Source organism: Akebia trifoliata, chromosome 16 (genome assembly GCF_017979445.1).
Source record: "Akebia trifoliata isolate Shusen 1 chromosome 16, ASM1797944v1, whole genome shotgun sequence".
Taxonomy (NCBI): Eukaryota; Viridiplantae; Streptophyta; class Magnoliopsida; order Ranunculales; family Lardizabalaceae; genus Akebia; species Akebia trifoliata.
The window spans coordinates 8,375,164-8,385,129 of record NC_141390.1 but is presented as its reverse complement, the minus strand read 5'-3'; positions in this window follow the sequence as shown (position 1 = coordinate 8,385,129).

Below are 9,966 nucleotides of genomic sequence, written 5' to 3'. Positions count from 1 at the left end.
AAAACAGTGCTCCTCGAAGCTCCCTTATGACGTCGCGAGCAAGCCATTTGCATCCCTCCCCTGATTGTTCTCATCGTCCCTTCTTCGGAGCAATTCTTCAACTCCCTCCCTTGTGACGAGATTCGGATTCTTCAAACTCCCTTCGAATGCATGCGTTCTTATTGAATTCGCAGTTCGCTCGAGTTTCATACGCTCAATTTCGTCTTGCCGAGGTTCGCCCCATTGCTCATCTCTGCTTTCTGGCACCTCCGTTTTTTCTGATCTCTCCGAGAGCATCTATCTCAACTGGTCATTCTCTCTTTTGATTTCTTGAATCTCATCTCTTTGTTCTTGAAACCCTTATTGCATCTCCGTTCTCATCTCAACTAGCATACACTAAATAACCTGCATTTGGTCTTGTGGAACTTGGGGAGGATTCGCTGGCAGAGGATTTGTCGGTGAAAGACTTGCTGGTGGAGGATTTGTTGGTTCCCTAGTCCCTTCTCACCTTGGTCTTCCCATGTTGATCGTTTCTCCTTGTATCGATTCCCACGAACGGTGCCAAATTATAAATGCAATTTCTTGCACTACCTCGAGACCTTCAACTTCTACCTTAAATTTGTAATTCATGTGCTCCTTGGTGTGCCTGCCACACAACTTCTCCAATGCCCTAGTCAGATTTAGTATAAAAATTAGCAGAGTTTCTGTATGGAAAAAAACATACCTTTTGTGTCATCTCCCTCCTTTATTTATAGAGATCTCATCCTAATCTTTTCGTATCCTCTATTGATGCCATCGTCCTTTCAATTCAGAGTTTCAATTGGAATGTATTTCCTTTTGAATCACATCTGGATTCACTGAACTAATTTTAGCAACGGATTCCACGTATCTAAGATAATCCCTGATTTGTTCATCAATTAGATCCCTTATATTTTGGAGTTTGAATATCCGTTCCGTTATTTTTATCTCGAGATCCAACTCCGAGTTAGGGATTGGATTTATCTCATCTTATGTTTCTTTTGGACTCGGATGATCGTGACGTTACTTCATGACCTTGGGACTAAGTTTCACCCTTTGTCACATGTCATCATCTGATGTCATCATGAAAATAATCATCCACACTTACCATATAGATTATAATCTCTATCTTCTATCACAGGAACTACTCCAAACGGCTACGATATACAAAACTATTAACAAAGTATATGTGTTAAAATAACTAATTTCATTTCATAATAGCAAATGAATACTAAATTAATTAAGCTGAATTTACTTGTAATTTGAGGTATTCCCGATCTTTTTGTTGTCCTGTAATTATATCAACAGATATGATCTCAAATTCGATTTCCTTCTCGATCAAGAAAGCAAGGACTCACCTTGTAGCCGAAGCATAGGGTGGAGCATGAACCTTCACCACCATTATTTGTTATTCTCAAGGAAATATAGAAATTAATTAGAGAGATCAGAAACGAAGTTTATTGATAAATGAGAGTGATTTGATTGGATTAATATATAGAGGTGCATATACCACCGGAAACCATTTTTTACTGCATCCTATGCATGTAGGGCCGGATGAAATTAAGTAGTATACGGTACAGCGACCTTGTGTCGTCTTTTTATTAGTTAGCTTCATACCCCATGGATTGAAATAAGAGTGATTAACTAAAACGTGCGCGCTGAGATTTTGAAAATTACCAAAACGGCACATGATTCATTTTAATTCTGAAATTGCTAATTAATCAGTATCGGAATTAAAATATTTTTGTTAAAGAGAGGAAAAATTCACTATTTTATCAAAATAGAACTTTTTTCAACTGTTTTACTAAAATTAAAACAGGAAAGTATTTTGAAAAAAAAAAATTCACTTTAACGAAAATATAAACCGATTAGTATACGATTTATTCTGAGTCTCTGTCATTGTAACCCTACTCCCACACCTCAAATCTTGCCATATATATATAGATCACTTAATTAAATTGCTTTTTTGTACAAAATTTTCACATTATCTTTTTATTTTTCCTATTAGAAATAAGACTTTAGACATCACTTTTTAAATGATTCCCTATAAGAGTGATGTTTATTTTTCAGATGAAAAAGTGTGTAACATACGGGTTTTAGATATCGATTTTTCAATGTTTAAAGATCAAACATAAATCGATGTCTAAAGTCCCGCACTTTTTTGCCTGATCCCTCCACTTTAGAATTAAAAATTGATGTTTATTTAAAAGAAAGTGATGTCTAAACTATTTTTGGAGAAAAAATGCACTTTATATTGCAATCGAAACACATAAGCTCATGCATCTTATTTACTCTCTTACGAATAATTATAGCATCTACTGGTACGGTGTTGGATACTTAAAGAGTCCAACCCAATAAACTTGATCATCTCTCCATACAAATTTTTTGGTGTTAGGTGTTTTAAGTGTCCAATGACACTTAGGAATAATTGTTACAAAGTTAGTAACATAAACATGGTGAACCTGTAGAAATTTATGTTAATCATAAATTGAATTCCACTTGATCATCCAAAGTGACCATACAATATCTTATCAGTCAATCCAAATATATTATAACGAAACAATAGTTTATACAACAAAGTAACACATGATTAAAGTGCTAAGGTTAAGGTGTGTGATACCCCCATTAAAAATAAGACTCATGGATTGCTTGATTCCAAGATCAGTGTGTTTCTAGGCAACAAGAAAATAAAGTAGTTAAGAGTGATCAATTGGAAAATTAAAGATGCAAGGGCTTCGCTTTGAGGGAAAGAGAACAACTTTAGTGTTTAATTTTAATGTGATTTTTGTGGTAAGACGATTGGAGGACAAATCACGTAGGGCAAATAGTAGGGTGCCGAACATTTTCCATATATATAATTTATAATAAGATAATTATTATTTTCTATTATAGGGGTTGGATTACTAGATGTTACAAGCATTTAAATTATTAAAAAATTTAATTATTTTTCATTAAAAACATCCAATCCATGATTCGATTGAGCTTGAGATATTTTTATAATGTCGGACAAGTCATCTCGAATCTCAAACTAGTCAATGTGATGAATGATTCACACTAACTGGCTGTCCAGATCGATTTTCTCCGAAATGATGCTAATCTTCATGAACAAATTGTAAAACCATGAACCTAACCCATTCCATGTAATTACAGGTTATGTCATTTTGTGGAAGACTAATGATGAATGCACATAGTAAATCATACACAGTCTGTATGCGGCTGATGTGGCAAGGGCACAAAACAACAGATCTTTTTCTTTGCATGTCCCAAAAAAAAAAAAAAAGATCTAAGGGTTCTGTGCCCTTGCCACCTCAACCACGTATGATCTACCGAAAGCAAATTGTAAAAATATCAAGGTGCTTGCCTAGGTGTCACGGTCCTATTCTTTCGAAGCGAGGTGTACGGTGCAAGGGGGTCAAATCCACTTGCAAGCCTGTAAAATGATCGTACACCACACACACGTAGCTAACAAACAAGTAAATGAGGTAACACGAGGTAAAGTTCAGAGGCAACTTTGTTGATATAATATTGATTACACGAGGTAACGCGTTACAAAAGCAATAGATGCGTTACAAAGCAATAGATGATCCTATGACACGCGGGACTTCCACGGAGCTGGGCTTCAACAACGTGAGTTTAGGCCGGGGATTGGGATAGCATTGACACCCTTCGTACAAAGTGTATGCTAAGTTTTTCCCAGGTTTCTAGAAGGAAACATGAAAAGTGGAGGCCGGTCATACTCCCTTATTACGAAAATGCCACTAAGCTAACAAGGGTGCCCTGGCACGGGGCTGACATGTACCCTAAGCTAACAGATATGCCCTGGTATGGGGCTGACATGGCTTCATAACGAGCCTTACATGATATTACATGGGTGCTCCCGGGTAGCTCCGGGGCGAGCTTACACCTAACTCTAGGTGACAGATGATATGGCCGTTACAGACTCCCCCACCTATTCTGAAGACGTCCTCGTCGCATTGACCTGGCAAACTCTTCAATCGGTTGCTTGAAAGGTTGTAGGTTCTCTGCACTCTCCTGTGTAGCTTCAAATTCTGGCATGTCCTATGTGACGAAGTAATCCACGTGCTGTTGCTGCTGTTGCTGGATAGAACTGCTGTTGAAATGACGTCTTCGAGAACTTTGTCGACAACACGCTCTGGCTGAAAAGCTGAATGAGAAGATGTACGTGTTGGAATGCTGCGTGCAGGATCTCCTAGATCTGCATGGTACTGCTTGAGACTTCTTGCATGGATGACAGAGTAGATGCTGCGTAACCTGTACAGTAACCAAAGTTTAACAAACCTGTACGTACTTGGACTGTGTCTCTTGTAGCCTGAAACAATAGTGTGAGAAGTTAAACACTGTTGGCTTGATATAAGTTCAAAAGCACTCTTGTTAGAGGAAGAGTTCTTCTGAAAGGTGGAATTGAACAAATTCGCCCAATTATGATGATCAGCATTGGCAAGATGCCTAAAATACTCCAACGCAGAACTGAATCTCTCCGTTGGCCAAACTGATTGATGATGTACACTGTTTGGAAAATCAAGCTGGAACCCAAGTAGTCTGCACAGTCCGTCCCATAACCTCCCTGTGACTCTTGAATCTCTGATGCTGACAACACTCTGAGGTACATCCCAATTCTTGCTGACACTCTGACTAAGTAACTGAGGGGCTTCTTCTGCAACTTGAATCTTATAGTAACCTGATCTCTGACTTAATTCTGAAAAACACTTGGCTGTCCCAAGCTTATCAAACAAGTCGGTATTATGCTGGATCGGATACTTGTTCTTGATGGTGATCTTCTTCGATGTTCGATACTCGATACAACGTCATGAAGACCCATACTACTGCTTGCTCAACTCAGCTAGTCTTGGAGGATTCATCTTGAAAGGCCTCTCTATAAGAGGTGTGGCAGCAGGTAGCAATTCATTCTGATGATCTATCGACCTACGTGGCTGTAGTGTCTTCGGAAGCTCATTCGCTATCACGTCATCAACTTCTGCTAAAACCTGTGTAACTTGTGTGGGAGTTGAACTATGCTCCTGTTCTGCGGATTCAACTCTCAAGGAAGCAATGTACGGTTGCTTACCTTTTTTCAACCATTTCTTCACCTGAATGGCTAAAATCAAATTTCCCTCTTCCTTGCCTGTGGAGACAGGAACAAAGCTTGGACATTCACCTAGCATGCCCAAGGTGTTAGCGAATAGCATTGGTACAACCATGTTCTGTCGCATGAAATCCATCCCAATGACAACTCTAAACTCATCGAGCGGAACTGCGAGTAAATCAAGCTTACCCTTCCATGTACCTATCTTGACAGACACTGACTTGGCCGAACCTTGGATAGGAGTGGCTTGGGAGTTTACAGCTTTCACACGGCTTGAACCTTTATCGAGTCGGATATTGAGACGCTTCGCCTCTGCAGGGATAATGAAGTTGTGCGTTGCTCCTGTATCAACCATTGCCTGGGTGGTCTTCCCACCAATTTCAATATCGACATTCATAAGACCCTTCCGTTGACGGCTATTCTGAGTCTCAGATGTCTGCTTCATTACATTCAAAAGATGCAAGGCTCCTATGTGAGGAGAATCTTCATGATCTCGCCCACTCGTACTTTCGTGACTAGGGTCACTCTGGGAAGCTAATAGTGCAGTCAGTTTGGCTCGCTGTGGGCACTTAAATGTTTTGTGAGGCCCACCACACAAAACGCATACATGCTTGTGACGACGCTTGACTGGCGAGGTATTTCAGTTCTGTAAAGGAGAGGAGTTCCGTGAGGATCCCGGACTGGAACTCTTTCTATGCCCTCCATTCTTGCCATTTGAAGACTTCTTTGTGTACTCAGGTTGCTGGTAGTAACCCTTCGATTAAGGATGTACATACTGTTGGCTCCCTCCCGCGGGAGTATAATCAGTCAACCGCTCGACTGTTGCAATTGCAGACATGAGATCTTCCACACGTTGCCGTCGGAGTTCTGTCTGAACCCAAGGCTTGAGTCCTTCTTGGAACGAAAACAGCTTGTCTTTCTCTGACATGTCACAGATATCAAGCATCAAGGCGGAAAACTGCTTGACGTACTCGTGAATTTACCTGTATGTTGGAGTTGCCTCAACTTTCTGCGGGCAATAAACTCCATGTTCTCTAGTAAGAACTGGTGCTTCAATTCTTTCTTGAGGTCCTCCCATATATCGATGGAACATTGACCACTTTCCATCTCGGTGTACTTTGTCTGCCACCATAGTTTGGCGTCACCTGCAAGATACGTAGAAGCAGTTGTTACTTTTACCTCTTCTGAATCCGGACGAACTGCACGGAAGTACTGCTCCATGTCAAACAGGAAATTCTCGAGCTCTTTCGCATCGCAAACACCATCAAAGGTGTGTGGCTCGGGTACTCGCAAGCACGAGGGAGAAGCATCACTACTGGTAGGTCGTTCGTTACCGACGGGGCGGACCAGGAGACCTACTTTCGTAGTGAGCTCCGTAATTTGTTCCTGTAAGGCAGCTAGGTTGCTTCGGGTATCTTCCTCGAGGTCTGTCACTCTAGCTCTAAAGGTCACGGATTCTTCTTCCAGCGTGTGCTGTCGACGATCTAATTGCGCAATACCATCAACGAGACCGGATAGCATGGCTACCTTCTCTTCTAATACCTCGATGCATTCCTTGTTTGTACGTTGTGGTGGTGTGTTTGGAGCGGGTTGGTCCGCAGTACTTGTCGTTCCTCTTGCCATCGTTCGCGTGAACTAAATGGAAATTGGGGGAAGAGCTGGGGATAAAACCAACGTGTACATAAACCAACGTGGTTGAAATTCCAACTGTGCTCAAACAACTGTAGCTCTGATACCAAATGTCACGACCCTATTATTTCGAAGCAAGGTCATGCGGCGCAAGGGGGTCAAATCCACTTGCAAGCCTGTAAAATGATCGTACACCACACACACGTAGCTAGCAAACAAGTAAATGAGACAACACGAGGCAAAGCCCGAAGACAACTTTGTTGATATAATATTGATTACACGGGGTAACGCATTACAAAAGCAATAGATGCATTACAAAGCAATAGATGATCCTATGACACGCGGGACTTCCACGGAACTGGGCTTCAAGGGCTTCAACAACGTGGGTGTAGGCCGGGGATTGGGATAGCACTGACACCCTTCCTACAAAATGTATGCTAAGTCTTTCCCAGGTTTCCAGAATGAAACATCAAAAGTGAAGGCCGGTCATACTCCCTTATTACGAAAATGTCACTAAGCTAACAAGGGTGCCCTGGCACAGGGCTGACACGTACCCTAAGCTAACAGATATGCCCTGGTACAAGGCTGACATGACTTCATAACGAGCCTTACATGATATTACATGGGTGCTCCCGGGTAGCTCCAGGGCGAGCTTACACCTAATTCTAGGTGACAGATGATATGGCCATTACACTAGGGCCCCCAGTTAAAAGGTTTGAAAAAAACAAAACTAAACTCAAAATTTGGAATTTCTCAAATATTTATAATATAATAAATCTTATTTTTTGAAAATTGGGAAATTCCAAAAAAGAGACCAAAAACAAATGCAACGTTTTCGCCCTAGACATCAACTTGTATAGAGTGATTGTTTGCTCATAGCACAACACCTTTTTGACACAAGTAATAAGAGAGATATTTATCTCTCTTACCCGCACATCTACTATTCAGGAATCTTAATTTTTAGATTTCAAATCTTAAAAGGTATTATGGGATCCACATGGATTATTATATTGACAATCAAACACCACAACCTTCTAGATTTCATAAAAAAATCTTATGATTAAAAAAAATGAAAAAATAAAAATAAATTTTTTCGAGCTTGATGAATGGTGTTGAAAAAGGAGGGTTATCAAGCACCCAAATTTAAAATTAAAATACAATGGTGAAAATTAACGTTTTTTTTTTTTTTTTCATTCGTTTTTTTTTTTTGGAAATTCATAGAATTTCATCCTCTGCAACACTGTTGTATTGGATCATATTTTTGAATGGCAAGAGATGATCTTATTAGAAAATTTTGATTTTTTTTACTCTGGACAGGAGAGAGAGAGAGAGATTCTCTTATTATTACTTATGTCATCATTGCCACGGTGTTGCCTATTCTTTAGCATTAGCATTGTTTTGTGCAGTGCCCCTAAGCTTGATTATAAAAAAACCTCTCTATTCCTACATATGCATGCATTTGTGTACTTGAAAAAAAAAACTTTGAAAAATGACATTTTTGTAAGTATCATAAATCTCATTGAAATTTTTGTAAAAATATTTATTTATAACATTCAATGTATAAGTGTCTATTATTTAAAATCCAAAAGATTAAAAATTTCCTAACCATTTCCATTATTAAAAAATATTATTAAGATACTATTTAAGAAAAATAAAAGTATTGAAGGATCATACCATTTGTATTCCCCTATATATACTTATACTTAGAGAAGGGTATTATTGCTAATGTCTCAAGATCTTATTCATCATTGAGTAGGAATCTATCTGCAAATATTTTATATAATTTTAACTCTACCACTAAATATCTTTTTAAGGTATTTTCAAATTTAAAAATTCTCTGTCAATCCAAACATGGTGGAGAGAGAATTTCTCCTCTCCTCTTCTCTTAACGAGTTTTTCTTCTCTCCAATTCTCTCGATCCAAACATAAGCCTTAAAGGAGACCCACTTGTGACTTAAGTAAATAAACTATTTTTTTTTAAGTCATTGAGACTCTTAAGTAAGATGATAAAAAGATACAAACATCTTTGTCTGGAAAAAAATGAAAAACCATTTTTTAAGACTACCATAGCAAATAATATGTTATCAAATAAAATATATATTTTCCAATTAATCAGCAATCAAAGTTTACCATATCATAGTTTGATATTTTCCATTTTTTAAGACTATCATAGTTTGATATTTTTATGATCATCCTTTCCCAACTTCGCATATTTCTCAAATTAATAGCTGTAGAGGATTCCTTATTGAATACTTACCAAGATCCATCCAAGGAGTTCATGGGTACATCATTGTCAATTACGCATTAAAAGATTCAAAGCAGACGAAATCCTACTCAGTGATCAATAAGATTCTTAGGTCCTTAAGGAATTACTAAACTTGGTCTGTGTTATGAAATTACTTCTTCAATAGTAGGTTCCAACAAGAACTAAGTCATGTGAACTTCAATAGTAGGTTACACATCTGTGTTGTGTGCTTAATCAACATTTATGAAACTTTAAAGAGAATAATAAGATACTATCGAGGGCCTTATGGTAGGTACCTCATACCTCGTGAAACTTGGTCAAATGTCCTAATGTGACAAAAAATAAATATTAATGGTAAAGTCGACAAATAAAACTTAAAATTATTCATCAATCAAATAAACTAATTATAAATATGACTTTACTAGGGTATTACTCCAATAGAACCAACAGCAAAGACTATGCCATGGCATAGGCTTCATAGGACAGTAAACAAAAAAATTCCAGGCCAAAACTCTGGTCTTAAATTATTGAGTATTCTGGATAACAATCTGCTTGGTATATATGAATTCCTTGGGAGTGTCCGTCTCAAGAGAAGATATGTTACCAAAATAATTTCTTACAGTGCAAAATGAGTCGATCAACTCATGGACATGAAGTTTACTAATCCTTGCTTCTCTTTGATTATCCAAAGAAGTTGTGGGTGTTTGACCGGAAAACACACTTAAATATCACCGATAAAACATTAGACATGGAAAGGCAGCTAGAAATAGAAAAATGCTGACCTGACTCAAAAAAGACTCACTGACGTGGCACTATGAACAGAACCATTGATTTGTTTTCTTTAATCTAGAGGAAAAATCTATGGTTTTGTGCAGTCACGTCAGTGAACGTCTTTTTAATCAGAGTATAGAACAACTTAGAAATATTCAGGTTTAAGTGGGCCTCGTCTTCCATAAAATAAACACAAATCCCACTACAGAACATGAAAATG